At 40.8% G+C, this 20,688-nt stretch overlaps 1 protein-coding gene across 9 annotated transcripts in view; it reads left to right on the top strand.

Moving 5' to 3' along the window:
* Window positions 1–20,688, top strand: part of tanc2b (tetratricopeptide repeat, ankyrin repeat and coiled-coil containing 2b) — a 265,575-nt gene that overhangs the window by 110,837 nt on the left and 134,050 nt on the right. The window contains exon 1 of one of the 9 annotated variants that reach the window (XM_049562626.1): window positions 342–663. The exons of 7 other annotated variants lie outside the window; for them this stretch is intronic. The gene's annotated coding sequence lies outside the window, so the exon portion shown is untranslated. Of the gene's footprint in view, window positions 1–341; window positions 664–13,891; window positions 13,910–20,688 lie in introns of those variants that run through there. One more of the 9 variants, XM_049562629.1, reaches the window with a different exon arrangement.

Raw genomic sequence — 20,688 nt, 5'->3', positions numbered from 1 at the left:
AATGATAATATTTTTTACCAATTTGTCATATTGTAAAGAATATAGTTGTCGCAAAAATACCCTGAAATATCGTGATATTTTTTTAGGGCCGTATCACCCACCCCTAATTTCCATACAAAAACAATTAAGTTCAGCCTCATTAGCAGGAGTGGAAGTAGACGGAGCACTCGTTCGGTGGCTTTGAAAGAGTTAAGGAATTCTGCCCTGGCTGAAAGGGAGAGAGAGAGAGGAGGATGAGGGAGAGTTATTGCTGCCAGAGAGTGAGGAGAGGAGGAGGAGGAGGAGGAGGAGGAGGAGGAGGAAGAGAGTGAGAGCGAGCGTTGCCGGTCTGCCTGTGTGTATGTGTGTGTGTGTGTGTGTGTGTGCAAGCGCGGCTCAGTGAGTGTATGCGTACTGACACCTGGCGCTCGCCCTCCCTTGCTGCTCACATTGTTGAGAGCTCTTTGCCTGTCTGGGCCATTCTTTACCTCTCTGTCTCTTTTCTCCCTCTTTTCCCTTCTCTTCCCTCCCTCTATCTTTTGTCCTCTTCTTTCTGGCTTTTCTTCCCGCGTTGTTTTTTTTTCCTCTCCGTGCCCCTACAATCTCCTCCTTTTGTTTAGGATCTCCTTTACTATGGTGCAGGATTTTTATTGCCTGGGCGGACGAGGCGCTCGACTGACAAAGGTGAGCCGGATGAATCGGGGCGGGAGGGTGGATAGATGGATGGACGGGTGGATGGATGGATGGATGTAGAGGTGGGAATCTCAGTTGTGAATGTGGGGAGTGGTGCAAACTGGCTTTGGAAAGAGCGGCTATTCATCAGCTGTTAATTGTTTCTCGGGATTTTGCTGGTTTGCACAGTGCAAGTCTGAGCAGCTCTTGCACTGTGTAGGCGTCTCAATGTGTATTTTTAAAGGTGAAGGGTTCAAGTATGTGATTTAAGAGCGGTGTTGAGTGTCTCTGTTTTTTCACTGGTGTCAGCAGCATGTGTCAAAGCCTCTCTCCCTCTATGACTGCTGTGTTGTGGCTGCTGTGCCTGGTGTCACCTTGACCCAGGTACAGTGGGCTTTCACAGCAATCAGTGTCTTGGCAGCACTTGTGCCACACCTTAAGCAGGGACTCTGTGAGTGTGTGTGTGTGTGTGTGTGTGTGTGTGTGTGTGGATAGATACTGAAAATAAATGTAGACAGAAGTGGAGGGACCGTGGTGTTTGACAGATGGCCATCAGAAGAGAAAATTATGTGAGAGACGGAAATAAAAGATCAAGTGTGAGCTAATGGTGATTCACTGTCATGTAATATCTGTCACTCTTTATGTCTTCAAGTTTATTAATAACAACGAGTACCTCTGCTTGCTGTTGCTGATTGGTTTCGACAAAATTATGTCACCTCTCTCCAACCCCCAACTCCAGACCAATTAAGACCAATGTCTGAAAACTGTCAAATATTGAATGTGTTTATTTATTCTTCAGTCAGATCAGATTTAAATCAGAATTTTGGGCCGAATATATTTTGTATGGGGACTTGTGTTTAGGCAACATTTTAAATGTGAGAACAGGAAAGCAATTATATTCTGCAAAACAAGGTATCAAAAATATTGTCTTGGTTTTGGTGCTGAAACTTTCTAATTCTGATCATCTCAAGAGCTCTGCAACTTTTTGCCTCTATCTGTTCTTTTCTTACCAACTCATCAATAAGGCTTCCTAATAAGCGTCAGTATTTTTTGTGTAAATATCCCAATTTTGATGTCAGTTGCTTTGTCACATTCTCAGTCAATTAATCAGATATTCAACAATTTAAATCATAATTCTGGAAAAGACATCACGGCAACTCTACAACAGAAGTTAAACGGCAACTATTTTGAAATTTAATTAAGGATTTTAAGACATTTTTCAAGCAAAAGTGCAATTTGGATCTTAATTTTGTAGGTTTGTCCATAACTTCTTTCTGTTGTGATGACATAGTAATCACTGAGTTTGGGAAAACAGTGACATCACAAAAAGTTGGCACAAAACACGCCCAGTGAGAAGATCTGACAAGTTGTGCAACAAAAGTTGTGTAAAGGTCAAGTGTATGTAGGATTTACTGGGGTATATTGGAAGAAATGGAATATGATATTCATAGCTATGCTTTTAGTAATTTGCAATTAATTGAAAATAAGAATTGTTGTGTTTTAGTTTTCTTACAAGGAGCCATTTATATCTACATACAGAGGAGAGGGGGTCCTCTTCCATGGAGTCCGCTATGTTTTTTGTTTTGTTTTTTCAAGCTTTTTTTAGATAGTGTGAGAGACGGACAGGAAATGGGAGAAACCCGGGCCGCTGGTGGAGTGGTACCTGTTCTAAATTGGTGAGCTACAGATGTGTTCCTGCCATGTTGTTTCTACAGTAGCCCAGAACGGACAAACCAAACACTGGCTTTAGATAGGGCCATTTGTGTTTTCAAGTTTCACTTGGTTGTAACTGTCAACCTCACCACTAGAAACCACTAAATCCTACACACTGGACCTTTAAACTGTTAAGTTACAGGTTAAGTACCAACTGGAACCTCCCCCTAGCTAGAATTCCTTCAGTGTTCATTGTTCAGGAGGTTTTCATCGGTGATTCAAACCAGTAAAAACACTGAATTAAGTAGTTTCATGTAAAAAGAACAGTGTTTTTCTGATGCTCCTCATCGCAGAGGGACTGTTAACTATGGTGGCTGACAGGAAAATATGAATAACCCAGAATGTGTGTTTTTCGGGTCAATGGGGGGCGTGAGCAAGTAACAAAACATGTAGCTCAGTGTGTGACGTAAACAGTGACGTGGGAGGGAAGCCGCGGCGTCCACACACTGGACCTTTAAATGCTATAAATAACTTCGTATTGCACAGAAAAACAGAACAGTAAGATGAGATCCATTATCGATTGATCTGTGGATTATTTTCTCTATTAATCAATAAATCAGTTGGTTTATAACATATCAGAAAATAGTGACAAGTGCCCATCACAGTGTGCTCAAGTGAGGTCTTAAAATTTTGTTTGTCTGACTAACAATCCAAAACCAAAAGATATTCAATTCACTAAAACACAAGACGAGGAAAAGAAGCAAATCCTAGTTATTCAGCATTAAATAAACATCAAAATAGTTGCCATTTAATCTGTTTAATTTAACGACCATATCACATGGTATGGAGAACAAACATTACATACAGTACTTTTCATGCAACCAGCTTAAACTCTTGTTTAATTTCAACTTATTGATTAATCTACCAATCATTAAAAGGCTGCACTGTGATGGACAGTTTGGGTAATAATTTTAAACAATCGCCTCACTCTTGAAATTTGTGGCCCTTGCTGTGTGATGCCCATTAATGAGCCTATCATTATATTTCATAAAATGTCATAGTTTCTTCTAATGTTATCGGAAAACATAACGATGAAACGCTGCGGGAAACCCTGCCGAGATAAATGTCACACTGTTTGGTTTTGCTGTTGTGGTTCGGAAGACATTAGAGACCTGCTTTGGCAATAAAATCAGGTATCCTTGGTATTATATTAAACGTTTTCTAAAGATACCATGCCCGCTCACTCGTCATCCACTTCCTCTGTCGCTCTTGTTCTTTTCTCTCCCCCTCACTCTGTCATCACTTCACTTACTGTAACTCTCTCCTTCTTTCTCGCACACTCGGTTACTCTCTCTCCCACCCACTCAGATATTTCTGGAGAACAAAAGGAGAGAGGAGAGAGCGAGATGAAACAGCGGAGCGGGGAACGCTTAATGTACCAGCCTTACGTAGGCTAATGACTCTTTGCCACTCCATCCCCTCTCTTCCTCCTGTCCTCCTCCCTTTCTCTCAAGTCCTTCTTATCCGCATCATCTCATAACCAAACTTGTCCTCCTCGCTCCTTTCAGGTTTCTCCCACCTTAGAGTCATTTCCCCCTTCATCTTTGTCTCCTCCATTCATAACTGCTTGCTTTTGTTCCTCCTTCATCTCTTTTCATCAATCCATAACATTTTCATCACTGTGCTTTTTTTTTTTACATCCTACTGTTCCCTCCTTTCTTTTCATTTCTTCTGGAGTGGTTATTTTCTTACACCCCCTCATCTTCCTTTTTTGTCAAGTCCCACTCATTCCTCCCATTCATCATCCGTTTATTCTCATTATTACAGGTGCTAACCATTTGCCATCCCTTGTTCTCGCTCTCCATTTGTTCTGTGTGATCTATTTTTCAAACTTCTATCCAGTTTTCTTTCTCATCTATCCGCCTTTTCTCTCATAGCGTACCACACACTGACACATGCATATACATAAAATCCTGCAGAAACAAAACAGCCTGCTGAATTGTGCATCAGGCCGTGAGAAATATGAAATAACATGGTTGTGGCCCATTTAAATTTTTGATGCCATGCAGGACTTATCAGCCCCCCTTCTGCAGCGGCATCCTGTTGTTTTTGCCAGTCGGGGGAAACTGGGCTTTCATTGTGCCTCTTGATGTGGATGGGCTCATTACTGCTGCTCAACGCTGTGTGCCTTTGAATAGCAGGAAGTGCCCTTGCTAGCTGAGCTATACTGAGGGATATTGTGCTGCTTTGCGCCGCATGATAAACACAGCAAAACACAACGTTGCATAAGCAAAAAAAAAACGCCGCCGTCGGTTCACTTCACAAAAGCTGCAATTGCGAGGACCACAGACAGAAAGGCGTGGACTGAAAACCCACGCCAGCTGTGTGTCCAAATGCGTCCCGCCGCCTGTCTCTGTTTGATGGCGGTTAGCGTGCCATCTCTGAATTCAAACCTACAGTCTGTCTGTGTCTGTACTTGTCTGTCTGACTGTCTGGTGCCCCCCCCCCCCTCCTCCTCCTCCTCTTCAGTCTGTGGCAGCCATGTTTGCCACTCTCACTAGCTCTAAGTCCTGCTGACACTCACTGGAAGGACTGAATTTTTCAGGCCTCCGGATGAATTTATCCGCTTTGACGGGTCTGATGATTGTGCCACACGTATGGAGACACGTGTACTGTAATGTGCGCATCCCCGCTAGTGCTGAAATGATTAGCTGATTGACAGAAAATGAATCGTATAAGATGTTGATAATCGATTATTTGGATGATTTATTCACTGGTGCCAGCTTCTCAGATGTGAGCTTTTGTTGCTGTAGTCTGTATTATATCATTATAAATGGAATATAAACTGTTGGGCAGACAATACATAAATAGTTTCAGTCACTGCTCAGACAAAAATCCCAAACACTCACGTCACGTCCAGCTTCTAGAATACGAGTATTTTCTGCTTTTCTCTGTTTTATATCAGAAAAAAAAATAGTATAATTGGGTTTTAAACTGTTTGGCGAACAAAACAAACAATTTGAAGACATAACCTTTGGGTCTGGGAACTTGTGATGTTCATTTCCACTTTTTTTAGACCAGACAAATTGATTGTCAAAAGAAAATAGACAGATTCAGTGGTAATGAATATAATCATCAGTTGCAGCCACAGCTCTCTGTAAACCATCTTCAAACAGACAGAGAATGGCATAGAGATTCTTGTTTATTATCTTTTTTCCCCTGTCTAACTTTTCTCCTCAAAGATTGTCACTGATAAAACCCCATGCAAATGTATAACTTACTTTGGCACCACTTGTATTTAATGATGGGTCATGTGCAACAGCAGATCATTTTGGATGGGCAAAAGAAAGGTTTTAAGAAAACTGTGACGAGCATTTTATGCCTCTGTTTTCCAGTTGGTTGTCTGTACGTCTGTCCTGTTCTGATAAAGGCAACTTTAACTCAACGATGAACTGATTAGATTTTGGTGCTCAAAGGTCACTGTTGCCTCACAGAACATGTTCTTGGCCATACTTCAAGCATTCATATGCTAATTCTGACAAAATTTCAGGAATAGAAGGGGAGACATTTGGTCAGATACTAAATTGGTGACACTAATCTTGGATGCCAACCTTGAAACTTTGCTGATTGCATAGACGTTAAGATATGTATGAAGCATCCACGTTTCGGAATTTTTAGCTTCCTTTCCAGCAACATCCATATTTGAAGCATTGTTTACTGTCATGGCGACAGATGAGTCCGCACAGACTTGGGTGTAAACTGTAGAGGTTGTCCTAATCGTCAGAATGCTGCCAGGTGTCGCAGATGACTTTAAAAAACCCAAATATCGGCCCGATATATCGGCCGGGCGATAAATCGGTCGATCTTTGGTAAACTGTAACTTGACTCGTTGGTGGAGGCATGAAACGGCGAGGTTTATTCTAGTGTCACTATGTTCTTGACAATCTGAAGACCAACTATTAAACAATTAATTTAAAAAAGAATCACTAGTGACAGCCTTACATTCACACTTTGTGTAAAAGCAACATAATCAAAACATCAGCTCAAAATGAAATACAAACCTCTGACAATTTCAAACATGTCCTGATTAGGAAAGTGCCAAACGATGAGGGTGTGTTCCCAATCACATGCTTTTTCTTTTTACTTTAGTAAGCACTGCAGCTGCCCTTAAAAAGTATGTTCTGTTGCATGCAGTATGCACACAGTCAGAACATACTTTCTCCTTCATTGTTATTTTCATAGTGATGTCCTTTTGTTGTGGGTTATATTTGTGATTAATTTGTTCATTTAAGCAATTAATATTCCTATCATTACTATTCAACTGGTCATCAGTTACTTGAACGCACCACCATCCATCATTGCGACGTCTGAGAGCTGTCAGTAAGCTGTCAGCTGTTTGCAGCTCAGTGGATGTGACGTATCTTCTGCTGCAGAGGATTGTGGGTCAGAATAGCCAGAAAAGCATGCAGGCTTGCATACAGCAAAATACGACCAGATGTAGTAGAACATCCTGGTATTTTTGGCATACTGCATTTGACATACTATGTACTGGGACACTGTAGTGAAGATTCCTATTTTCTTTATACTGACAGCTCTTTTCCATGTGTGTTTGCTTGTTTTGCAAGTTCTTGAGTTTTGGAAATAAACCTTTGTCTGCAAAGAGACTTTCAGTGGCTGATGACCGATGCCCATGATTGTAGACCTCGTAGACCTCTCCTCCTGAACCTCCTCCTCCATACTAAATCTTTTTCTGGCCTACTACATGGTATGGTAGTATTGAAACACACAATGGGGCCTACACCCAAACCGATTTAAGTGCCCAGCTGAAGGCTGCGCATAAAAAATTGATGCACAACCTCCACGCAATACAATACTCCCCTTCTCTCACACACACACTGACCCATATCCTGGAGTGTGTGACATTGTTTTCTTCACCCTTTGCTGAATTCTTTGTACTAACTCAACAGTTTTTGTTTCAGAAGTTCTTTCCTTATGCTTTAGTCCACCCATCTTCACAAATATTTTGTCTGAACTATGACATTCCAGTTGTTTAGTTTGAAAAAAACGATGAATAATAACAACGCAGCAGCAGCAGTTCAGGTTGGGACATACTGTGCACACGTTTTACACTTTAATCACTCTAAATATAGCACAAATACTGACTGTGTTATAGGCTGTAGCTGTCATGTTAATGATAGAAGACATCCCGCCACATACAGTACCCTACTTTCTCCTCTCCATGTGTAAGTGTTGGTGTCTGCTGTGGCACTGCAGGCTCGACAATCCCCCAGTCTATTTTATATTTAATGTGTATTTCATTATTCAGGCCTGCTTGTTTGCAGTTGTAGACCCATCTCCATTGCAATTGAGATGGTGTGCGTGTGTGTGTGTGTGTGTGTGTGTGTGTGTGTGTGTAATTTTTTCACTCTCCTATCGTCACAGTGACACTGAGAACGGAGTGAATGATTGCATTGCTGTGGGCAAGCATAGGATAAGAATAACAGAGCGCTGTGAAAGAGGGCGCAGCAGCAAGGACAGTCTCCGTCGTCTTTCTTTTTCACCTCTCACCGTCCTCCATGCTTCGTCTGTTACTATGGCCACAGTCGACGGTCGCCTCTCTTCCTTTTTTCCTCCACCTCTCCGTCCCTTTCTCCTTCTCTGTCTCCTAATTGTTCCCCCCTTACAGGTTGAAAGCACTGCACTCTGCCGTGTTTTTGTGCTCGTGGCTATTTTGGAGGCAGTGTACGCTGTGCTTTTTTATCTGCTGTTTGTTTGGCATTGAGCTGGCGTTCCACAAGGAGAGGTGCACTCTGGCTGTGGCGAAAATAAAAGGGCATTAAATCATTATATAAATAGATAAACTAGTGATCGCATTCTGTTATTTTGGAGCTGCTTTTGTGTTTGTTGTTTCTCCTTTTAGGCTTTTTTCTTCTTTCAAAAGAAGTCTTTTTGTGGTGCAGAAGCACACGGTGCCCCTCTTTTAGGTGAAATTCGATCAAAACATTACTCATTCCAGAGTCTTCGCTCTTCAAAACGAATATCACCAAATGGACACTCAACAAAATGATCCACATTAGTCACACAGCCCGCAGACAGTCCGTGTAAAGTTAAATTAACTTCTACATGAACCTGCGAGAGAGGATTTAGACTTTTAAATGTGGCATCGTATACTAATCTACAGCCTGGAGCTGTGTCATTGACACTGAATGCAGCGCTGCCCTTGTGGGCTGTTTGTCTGAATTTCATTACCTAAATTGAGCTTTGTATTTTTAACCTTTTGTATTTTAACATGATTTCTTTTTTCAATTTCATTTAAGCTATCTGTTTCTGTAACCGTCACGTTGTTAAGATCTAATTTTCTTTTTTGTGAAAGGCAAAGGCAAACAGGAAAAATAATTGTTGCCGCTGGCGTTGTTACGGAGAGCAAGTGAATGCATAACTTTGCAACAAGCAATGATTGCGGAGTTGCTAAGGGACTGTTCGTTATTTGTGAGAGGGGAGCGGGTGGTGCAAATTGGGGGAGGCATGCCAAATAACTTTAAGCACTGCAGAGGGAGTTGTGTTTTTTATTTTGGGCTCAGGCGAGGGACATACAACTTTAAATGGTTGTGTTTTGTGTTTATTTTTAATATCCTTTGAAAACCAAATCCCTCTGGTGGGCTTGAAAGACATGTTTTCTTTGAAAATTGGGGAAAAATGCACCATTTATCACAGCCAGAAACTGTAAAACCAGAAATCATCGTTGAATTTTCAAATTTCCTAAAGTCATTGAACACATCTGCACTCCTGTATACAAGGCCATAAGTGAAACACCAAGACTGTTCTGAACTCCAGCTTTTAACTTTTTATACATCAAATTGTAAGTTTTTAAAATCTAACTCTGTCATCCCAAGCATAATTTTTGTGTGTACTGACGTGTTTGAAATGAAGTATGCACACATACTTGTGCAAGGGTCAATTTATAGTTTCTGCGTCCCCGTGTCTGTGACTGTGTCACTGTGTCTTGTGACTGTCACTTTGGCCCATGTGACATACATGTCATCATCACTGCACATGCTCCAATATGTCTTTTCATTTCCATAACACTGCGATCAAGCCAGCCGCAGCCACCTCACCACAGTGAAGTTAGTTTTAAAGGTCCAGTGTGTAGGATTGCAGGGGATGTATTGGCAGAAATGGAATATGCTCTAATAATTATGTTTTCTTTATTGTATAATCACCTGAAAATAAGAATAGTCGTGTTTTTTTTTATCTTAGAATGAGACGTTTCTATCTACATAGGGAGCAGGACTCTCATTTATAAAACAGTGCATAGGAACCTTAATACAAAAGCCAAAAATGGCGTGCACCAATAACCACCACCATTCATGTCTTGAAAAGTCTCCGTAAGCATGGGTCAAAGTTTCTCCCATCAAGTTTTTTTAGATCACAACTTTTGCATCAGAAGTGGCGTACGCCTCTTTCAGGCTTTGTTTCGTGTATATGCAGTGTTTATAAATGAGATCCCAAGTCTTTGTCTACCTAGATCACCATGTTGCACCACCATGTTTCTACAGTAGCCCAGATCGTACCAAACAAACACTGGTCCTAGATAAGGCCATTTGCGTTTTCGCAATTTCTTGTCAGCCACGTCAGAAAATCAAAGTGTTTTTACTAGTTTTAATCACCTGGTTCATTTGTTCTGGAGAGGAAGAGACCTCTGTGGATAACTCGACTTGCGTTTAAAAACTTCTGGATAGGGCTGCAACTCACGATTATTTTCATTGTCGACTAATCTGTCGATTATTTCTTTGATTAGTCGACTAATCGTTTTATCAAAAAATGTGTTAAAATGTTGAAAAATGTCGGTCTGTCTCTCCCAAACCCCCAAATTATGTCATCTAATGTCTTGTTTCGTACTCACAGCAAAGGGTTTTAGTTCACCGTCATGGGAGAGTGTGTAAAGCTGCCAATATTTGAATGCAAGAAGCTGCAATAAGAGTGTTTGGGATACTTTTATAGTACTTTTATGTGAAAAATGACGATAAGTCGACTACTAAAATAGTCCCCAATCATTTTAATAGTCGATTAGTCATCGATTTGTCGACTTATCGTTGCAGCCCTACTTCTGAACAATAAAAACTGAGGAAATCCTGCAATCCTCACTGCGAGATGCCACTGAATCCCCCTTAATATCACACACTTGACCTTTAAGTTGGACATTTGACAGACAGTCTCTCCAGACCCAGCAGCATCTTCTTAGTTTCACTTGTACCAGATGTTGGCAGTAGGAGGACGATAAGCTCCTCCCAGCCCTCCCGTTTACTGCTGGGGGTCTGAGCGTTATGATTTGTAAGCAGGATTTGCGTTTTGTTTAAGTGGTAACTTTCGCTCCCTGGCTGTTTGCTTGTTGCGTTGGCTCCATACCTACATTTGGTGTAAATATAAAAAGATATGGTTATTTAAGGTGGAAGGAGGGTTATGCGTTTTCCCCCAGACACTCAGGGAGGATCAAGGTAAAATATTCCTAACTTCTAGGAGGGTCAACATAAAGATGGAAGTTACACCCCGGCCACCCTCCTCCTCTGATAAACAACGAACAGTCCCTAACAGAGCAGCAGTGACAGTTTCTGCCAGTTTGGTTTCACTCATTCGTGAGATTCAGCGTTTGAAAACATCCTTGAGTGATCTTCTAAGAATGAGTTCATCCTCAGTGGAGCTGGCAAAGACGAGATTAGGGTGTGGTACAAACTTCTCCTCCGCATTTCAGGTTTTGTTGTGAAGCTTACAAATCCCCACAGTGCGGAGAAGCCCCCTAAGCAACAGGAATGAGGATCAAATTTAGCAGTATTCCTCTTTAAGCTGCTGCATGGTAATAGCTCAGTCTGTCATTCACTGAGGCAGTAATTTGTAAGGCAGTAAATATCTTCCACCATAATGAACAAGCACTGACTGCAGCAGGAGCTCTTTCCTTCAGCCTCCCTGTGTGAATTTATCAGGATCCCAACCTTTTCTCATTAAACACTCTTCGCCGGCGCGGAGAGAGGCATCTGCAACCTTAGCAGGAGTCGCACGCGCTCCTCCTCTCGCTGCAGACAGCCAGAGGTCAAAGGGAGCCGGAGGTGATGCTCCTCTTGTGCTGCTGACTGAGATGTGTAGATTAACTGAAACCACAAATCCTGTTCTCTCGACAGCAGATGGAGTATGATGGTGTCGGTCCAGCGTGCTGTCCACATATCAAATGTTTACCTCCGTCATCTTCCTCACGTCCTTGTAACACTTACTGATGCTAAGCCTGTCGAGCTCTCCGACCTTTCACAGCACATATGTCCTTTAAAGTGATAGTGGTGGCAGATGTATCACTTAAAATATGTAGTAATTTTTGTAGCAATGGAGCCTTGATTTCATGTCCAACAGACAACTGTTGAACAGCTGAAATGACGACGGCAGCTGAAAGATTTTATCAGCTGTAGCTAGCTAGCTAATAGAGCTCCATTAGGTTTTTTTTTGGTTTGTTTGTTTGTTTTTTTGAGAACACGCTGATATTTTGTTTTCTGCTGACTCACTTTAAGACGAGTAAAAGTGTCTTAAAGCTTCTGGATATGACATTCAGAGCATCAGTATAGCTGCAAATGACTGTTTGCTGTGTCATCCTAACCCTTGTGTGTGTGTGTGTGTGTGTGTTGCAGTCAAAGCTTCTCTGGTCAGACAAACTTTAACATGACATCAGAAGTTGTACAGTAGGTTGTCATCCAGCTGCTCCCTCGCGTCTCGTTCGTCTAGGCGTCCATCTGACATAGTATGTCCGTTACTTCAGAACAGTGCATGATGCTATATAGGGCTTGGTTAGTGACCATCAGCTTAGCACTACTTTTCACAAGGCATTGTGGGATACTTTGAGTCCACTATATAGGGTTTAATAATTCCCACTGTACATTCGGACGGCACTACAAAATGGCGACGTCACTGTATAGTGGACTATGTAGTGAATAGTGAGTGATTTCGGACATGGCCGTAATCTTGTGGTCTTGTCTTCTTATTCTGCTACTTCTTTTTTTTGATAGCAGGTGGCAACTTGTGTTTAGGTGCATTAACGACCTCCCCTACCTGCGTATAGGTGATTTAATTATATTGAACATTTTTCGAATATCTGTTTTGCTTTTCAGCGAGCTTACAGCTAACATTGCAATAGATAAACACACAGTTTGCTTGAAGGTATCTACATAAGGGTGACATGACACAGTCATGAACCTGTCATGAACATTATGTACATGTCATAAACGTTTATGACTGCTGTCATTAAGTGTCATTCGTTTTTTGTAATGACAAGTTGACATTGTTTGGGTTGTCTTGACATTAATTAAAGTGACATTACCAGAAGTTGTCTTTGTTGAGAAGTTGACATTAAATTTGTTTGAGATGTCCATGTATAATGACAACTTGACATTAACCAGGATGACATTACCAGACGATGTCTTTGTATCAATCATTATGTCAACTTGTCATAAACACAAAAAGAGGTGCATTTCTTGTTAATGTCAAGTTGTTATGACAAATACATCTTCTGGTAATGTCATGGTTAATGTCAACTTGTCATTATAAGGACATCCCAAACAAATGTAATGTCAACTTGTCATGACAAAGACAACTTCTGCTAATGTCACTTTGATTAATGTCAAGTTGTCATAATCAAGACAACCCAAACAATGTAAACTTGTCATTACAAAAACCGAATGACACTTAATGACAGCAGTCATAAACGTTTATGACATGTACATAATGTTCATGACAGGTTCATGACCTTGTTACGTCATAGTTACGACAGTGTCATGTCACCCTTATGTAGATACCTTCAAGTAAAGTGTTACCAAATATTTAAATGCTGAGTTACTCTTACTACAGGGTCATATCACAGCTTCAGCATGTGGAGAAATTCAAAGCTTTTCAGGCCTGACATGCCGAAATACTGTTTCTAGAGCTGTGGTGGACAATTACTGTTCAGCTGATTCTTGTAGTTAACAGACTGCTGATAGTTAATTGTTTAAATCAGGTTTCAGCTTCTTAAATGCGTGTGATTTGCTGTTTTTATTCTGTTTTATATTATTGTAAATTGAATATTTGGGTTTGGGACTGTTTGCCAAACAAAACAGGCAATTTGACGGCATCACCTCAGGCTCTGGGTGATTTTTTTGGATTTGCTGACATTTGACAGACCAAATGATTTATCTTAATGTTCAAAGAGAGGCTGAAATTAAAGAGAAAATGAGAGAGATTGTCTCAGTTTCAATATTCATGATGGAGAGACCATGTGAGAGGGAGAATGAGGAGGGAGGAACAGGTGGGATGTGCGCTTCTCTCGTCTTTTGTGGTCCCTCTGTGTGTGATTGTCAGGGATTAAAAATGGATAGAAACAGGAGCATCACTCTTCATTGGAACGCCTGGAGGCAGACCAGGAGCCATACCAGCTCTTTATTTCTTTGCTCATCCTCTTTCTCTCCCCTCCGAGTCTCAAGGCAGCCAAAGCAAAAATCCCTCTCACACTTCCATTTCCGTTTGGTTATTTTTGCTGCATGCTTTTCACTTCTCCTGCTCTGTGATGTAACCCCAGTGGTGTGTCAGACTGAAGGTAGGAGATGCTTTTTTTTTCCAGACTCTTCTTCACTAGCTTTTATTTTTATTTCTTTTTTCAAACGAAAGCCCACCCACTCAGTGCTGCGACACAGCTTTTCTCAGCATCGCATGGCAGTGTAGGAGTCGGGGCACATCACTCCTTCTCTCTCTCTCTCTCTCTCTCTCTCTCTCTCTCTCTCTCTCTCCGTTACATGCACACACATTCTCTATTTCTCCGTACTTCCTCCATCATAACACCTCCATCCATCCAGGACACTGCTGAGTCGTGGTGCTGTCAGCCAGAGCCTGACGCACTCAGCTACTCACATATGCGTCACCTCTCTGGCCCGATGCCACTATCGTGCTGCTCGCTGTCCTCCACATACTATACCTCAGTAACCAGGGTCATACTGTAGGCTCGGGGCTTTTCTGGAGGGTGGGAGGGGATACAGTGTTATTTTGAGCCAAGAAAACACAGTCTCTTTTTGTTGGAGAGTATCACAGGTCATGTTTGGGGCGAGTGCACCACCACTCAGGTATATAATAAAAATACATCAGTCAAAAACATTTGAGATACAAGCTTTTATAGCCCAACCTATACCGTTTTTTATGGCTAATACTGATATTGATATTTGAGAACTCTTTTATATTCTTGATACTTCTGAGCCGAGATATACTGATGCACGTATATCTGCAAAGCTAACATCGGCTATTAACTTAAGAGGGTTATTTATTGGTTTAGTTTTGTTTGTTTTATTCTTTTAATACTTTAACGTATTCATCTTGAAGATTTCAGTCGAAATAAATGTCTGCTAAATGACTATCGCTGAATGAGGTAACACAATGGTGATTAAATCTGTGGCCCACTGGTGAAAGAATTGCAATATTTATATAATTAGTGGTATTATAAACTGGATGTCGAGAGTGACATTCGCAGAAAAATGCTTTATTAAGTTACTGAAAATGTTAGCTAAACATTTCCTCCTGCTGCAGCTTCACATAAAAGCATTTAACTGGTGAAACATGAGTTGACTTTATGAAGGCGTCAAAGCATGTGTTTTTGAACGAGTTTAACACTTATCACCATTGTTCATCAAAATGCGGCTACAAAACAGGACACCAGTCATTTTGGGATATTCTTGGACAGCAAATGAGTTTGAAATACTGCAGGGAGTTGTGAAACAAGAAGGAGCACCAATAGTGAACCTTTAGATGTCGAGGCAACAGGTGTAGTGTGCAGCAAATCAGATCCCAGTTGCTCACAGAATGATTGAAAAAGGCCAGTTGTTGCCTAAACAACAACAGTTTGTTTCGCTGCCCCCAGAGCTCTGTGGCCTCTGAGTGCTTTTGCTTTTACCACCATTAAGTACAGGTGTTGCCAGATCAACTAAAATTTTTTGAAATCCACTTTAAAGCGTCTACAATAATAGTTTTGTGTCAACAATGTCAACAGCAGGCAGAAAAAGTTAGCTGTTGGTCATAGTTGAGCTTTTAGCCGCTAAAGAGACAGATATTCCCCTCATAAGTTGGTGGAGACAAAAAACTGAGCTAAAAGAGACAATATTTATTTATTTAACCTTTATTTAACCAGGAAGTCCCATTGAGACTGAAAATCTCGCGATTGGTCAATAACATCCAACCCAATAAATCATGTTGTACATATGGTGCTTTCATTTTGTAGTCGGAAGTATAGACAGCTTCAAAACCATCATGCACTCCAGCTGATGAACACCGCAGATGAGGCTGACCTAATGTAAAATAAATAAGATAAAATTACTATAAACAGTACTTTAGTGGAGTGTTTACTCATTATGTATGTGACCGGCAGCCATCTTGAATTCGTAAGTTGGGGTTGATGCAGTTGCTACGAGTTTGCGAGTCGGAAATCTGATCTCACAGTGCGTTCGAGTTTAAACTTCCGACTGGGAACTGGGAATTTCCGACCTCCGAGTACAAAACGAACGCACCATTAGCATTTGTCAGGTGGCCTGAAACATGATTCCAAATTAGCAGTATGTTGCTCTGTAACTTCTGTATGTGTAAATAAGCAAGTATATGAGTGAGTATCAACTTAAAATGTGATGATTTGTAAATATTGTGTTCACAACCCACTGCAGTTGCCCCCATGTGGTGGAAGAAAGTCAATCACGGCAGGTTTCTTTTTGGCCTATTATGTAGTACAATATGTAAAATGCCTGGATTTTATCTTAAGATGCTAAACGCTGCCTTACAGTATTTGAAAATGGAAATAAGCCCACATAAAACTATCAGTCCAACACTTGTCCAAAATAAATACAATACAATGTGTAAAGTAGGTCATATTACAACTGTGAACACAGGTGGGTTTTTTTTTTTTTTAAAAGGAGCAGGAGCAGCAGTAGTAGGAGCTAAAAAAAGAGCTGCATTAGGATTTGTCGTAGCTTCCGGATAATCAACAGTTACGTAACACAGGACAAATAGAGATACCCCTGTAGTGCTTTGGGCACGACTGGGATATTTCTTCTTTTATTGCATCCGCTATTGCTTGGCAAATTGGAAGATGCCACTGATTTACTTCTTGCTCTTGGCGTGTAAACCAATATGCAGAAAGAACAAATGAGCCACGGATACAACAACAAAGACTCATCTAAATTATTTGCAGTGTTATTATTTTAAATACTCTTTGTTTAGGCTGTAACTTGAGTGTTTTTGTTGCTTTAAAGAGGCATTTTACCCAAATTAGAGGTAAAGCGTGTACTGGCTCAGCTTGGATTTATATTGAGGAAAATGAGCCAAATGTATAAACTGCACCATATGGTTGTTTTCATTGGCTGTTTTGTTGGCAAATTTTGAATCCCATATGTAAGTGTAAAATGAAATGTTATTTAAATGTGTTAGCACCAGAGCACAAATAAAGAGCACTAATCATGATGCATTATAGTTTTAATTGAAGAGAATCTCGTGGCCTTTTGGAGAAAGTATCAGTAAAATCTGTCCTACTGAATAATCTAATGTCTTTCTCTGGTTTGTCCTGTGATGTTTTTCCTTTGAACTAGGGGTGTCAGTTATGATTACCTTTGTTTTTTATAGCACAACTGGTGAGTTTCTAAGAAGAAAATGCAAAGTAATGTGAAATACAAGAGGCTTTTACTTTTAGTACAGTGTTCCATTGACTCAGTGAACTTTAGCACCACTTTTCAAAGCGCTATCCATTTAGAAATTTTAATGTCTTGTGATGTAAATGTCTTGCCTTTGTTTCAGTTTTTTTGTAGGCTTTGTTGACAGACAGCCGACTAGCCGCGTTAAAAACCGGAAACATAGTGCCCTCTGCCCACCCTCCAGTCTCCACTGGTAAGCTAACGTTAGCCTTAGCCGGTCTGCACTGCGCACCACCCGGGTTGGGTGGGAGCTAGTTAGCGGCACTACTCATTCGTGATTACTGCTAATAACAGATGTTGCCATGGAAACATGGTGGCCATCCCTGAGTTTCCCCCCAGGTCACCCTATTGAGTAACTGGCAAAACCCCTTTCCCATTGTTAACATAGTTTTTTGCCAGTTACTCATTGTTAACTATGTTAGCTCCACTGGTTAGCTAACATTAGCCTTGGCCGCTCTGCACTGTGCACTGCCTGAGCCTGGGGGAAGCTTGCTAGTGGTGCTGCTCCTTCGCGATTACCACTGGAAATGTTACCACCACAGGGACGGTCTTACTGCGGAAAACATGGTGGCCACTCTCCGGTGTCACCCCAGGTAGCCTTCATAAGAAAGTGGCCCCATTTTAAGCCGCACACCCTCTTTAGCTTTGTTAATTACGTTAGCAAAACTAGCCGTCCTAACACTGCAAACTGTGCTAACATTGTTTGCGGCTCAAAATCAATGTTTCCACAACAATGCTGTTGGGTTGGGATGGCGGTACTAGCAGTAATCACCAAATGAGCTGTGCCGCTAACTAGCTTTCACCAAACATGGGTGGTGTGCAATGCAGTAAACTGAAGAATAGCAAAATTTACCTTTAGACTGACATGCTGGTCAGAAATGTTCTGGGAAGTTAACCAATTAAAGGTAATGCTCTGTAAAATGTGGCTCCATTGCTTGTTAACGTATGTATGTCATCTCAGGCTTATTTGTAGCTGCTACTTGCTACAGAGCACCTCAACTGAAGGCCATCTTAAGTTTGTATTTAGTCAAAAAAAAATATTTGTGCTTATGATCAATGTCCAAGTCCAAATTTAACGTCACATCTCCACCCCATTACACCGCAATGCACGTAAAGCTAGCATAGCTTCAGCTAACTGAGCTAAATAACTAAGAACCACAGCTAGAGACAAAAATACATGATTGGTGACTAGGGCTGCAATGATTAGTCGACTAATCGATGATTAATCGACTATTAAAATAATCAGTGAATGTTTTAGTAGGCGACTAATCGGTTTGAGTCATTTTTAATAGAAAAGTACTATGAAAGTACCTTAGAATACTCTTACGTTCAAATATTGGCAGATTACACACTCTCCCATGACGGGAAACTAAAACCCTTTGGCGTGAGTACGAAACAAGACATTAGATGACATAATTTTGGGGTTAGGGAGAGACAGACTGACATTTTTCAACATTTCAACACATTTTTCGATAAAATGATTAGTTGACTAATCGAAGAAATAGTCGACAGATTAGTCGACAATGAAAATAATCGTTAGTTGCAGTCCTATTGGTGAAGCTTTACTGTTTCATTGGAGCACTGAAAAAAGTTGAGGCCAGCTCAATATTAATTTGTAGCGATTCATGCCGTCAGTTCGTAACTTCAAGTCTTCTATTGAAATCAACTTGCTTGTTGCCTGTAGTGTGAACACAATATATCCGTTGACATACCTTCTTTAAACTAACCATTCCTTGATTTACTTGGTGGACTAAGAAAGTAGACCTGAATGCAGGAGTTTAGCGCACTTATTTCATAATAAACAGACTCAAGTATAAAGGCTTGAAATCTAAAATGAGTGTGTCCAAACAAATCCAGTTTGTATTCTGTTTTAAATGCATTTTTTTCTGTGCATCATTGGACTATTCAGCAGGCAGTAGGCATTAGGAACACTCAGAAGTGTCTGCTACCCACACAGTACATCAGTTTCTTTGCTCTCATACAGGCTGGCTGTGTTTTTTTTTTTTTTAGCGTTCTTTCCTTGTAAAAGAGTAGGATACACACATTAAATCAAAGCTGATATGAGCATTGTCCTAAATGCAGTTAACAGCTTGTGAAACTGCTGGCTCTGCTCGCCCTCCCTCTCTCAGTCTCCCTCCGACTATTCTGCTCAGCGCACCTGCATTATGCTGTCCCCACAGACTCGCAACAGCCACGGTCTATAACAGTATCGTCTCTCTGCTGGGAACCCTCATAACTGCTGCAGTTTGTCCTCCCTCAGAGAAAGGCTGCTTAAGAGTTGACAGGATTGTCTTTATCACTGCAGGTAAAACAGCCAGAGACAAACAGTTCAGCGTGCCTCACTCTCAGCCTCACCCCTCCCTTTGTATTGTTTAAAATGAACACAAGGTTGAAACGTCGAACAGCATGGACTTAATATTGTTTACATCCATCAAATGCTTCGTTAAGTTTGCTCATGCTTGTGTTTTAAACAGCAATGAAGGTCAGTGTTGGCTAGAAGGCGAATATGAAGGTAGAGCCCAAAGGATTCATGGTCCTGGTGCTCTGTATGTGCAGTGTGACCACGTTTTTTAATGGTTCTGTCTACACAATGACACAAATTAGTAAAACATACCCATTGTAATTTTCCACAGCCCTAAAATAACATCTTCAAATGCCTTGTTTTGTCCAACCAACAGTCTAAAACCTAAAGATGTTTAGTTCACAGTGATATAACACAAAGAAAAGCAGCGAATCCTCACATTTAAGAAGCTAGAGGTGGAGAAAATTTGCTATTTTTGCTTAAAAAATGACTGAAAACAGTATCAGTATAGTGGCAGATTAATCATCTGTCTATCACCTGATCACTTAATAGACCAACTGTTGCAGCCATAATGTGTTAAGCCACAACAAGCATGAAATCATTTTTCTCGAACAGCTTTTTAACCTCGAGACATCAGATTTTATTTGGTTTGTATTTGTAACTTCTGCTACCGATGTAGGATTAAAATGACTTGGGGGAAAAAAAACAAAAAAACAATTGTCTTTGTGTAGTAAGTCGTTTTAAGGTGTTAAATACAGTTCATTTCAGTGCCTAAATACTTGGCTGTGTGAAAGCAAAATTGCAAATAATGCAACATTTCCAAAAGCCTTATGATTTGTTTGTTTTGTAACTTTTTTCCTGCTCCACACTCCTAGCAAGGAACGCGCCTTTTGTTTGGAGGAACAGTCCGTCACACCTAATCGGCCTGAGTAAAATGCTCCGGTAATACAAAAATAAAGTCCTTATAGTACTTCCTTATTAGCTGCGTCTTAGTGACTGTTGCTAAAATGGGCCAAATTTGTTGGCAAATGAAACTATAAACATAATTAAGCATAATTAAACAAGTTTCAACCGTAAAATGTGATCAGGTTTTGCATCTTGTCCACTGTCGTGTTGTGATCGGCTGCAGGCGGACTTGGCAGAGATGGCTGCCATCTTGTTTTTATATGGATTAGAGATGCACTGATCCAGCTTTTTCAGTTTCAATACCAACCCAGATGCTGTGGCTTTGAGTATCAGCCGATACTGATCCGATACCATGGTTGACCTAAAAAGCTATATACCTTTACATGTAGAACAGAAAAGACTAGAGGCATCAGGCATTGATGACTACACAGTTCTTTCCTAAGATCAAAT

The sequence above is a fragment of the Epinephelus fuscoguttatus genome, linkage group LG20, assembly GCF_011397635.1.
Source record: "Epinephelus fuscoguttatus linkage group LG20, E.fuscoguttatus.final_Chr_v1".
NCBI classification, from domain to species: domain Eukaryota; kingdom Metazoa; phylum Chordata; class Actinopteri; order Perciformes; family Serranidae; genus Epinephelus; species Epinephelus fuscoguttatus.
The sequence above is the reverse complement of the archived record's forward strand: the minus strand, read 5'-3'. Positions and strand labels throughout refer to the sequence as shown.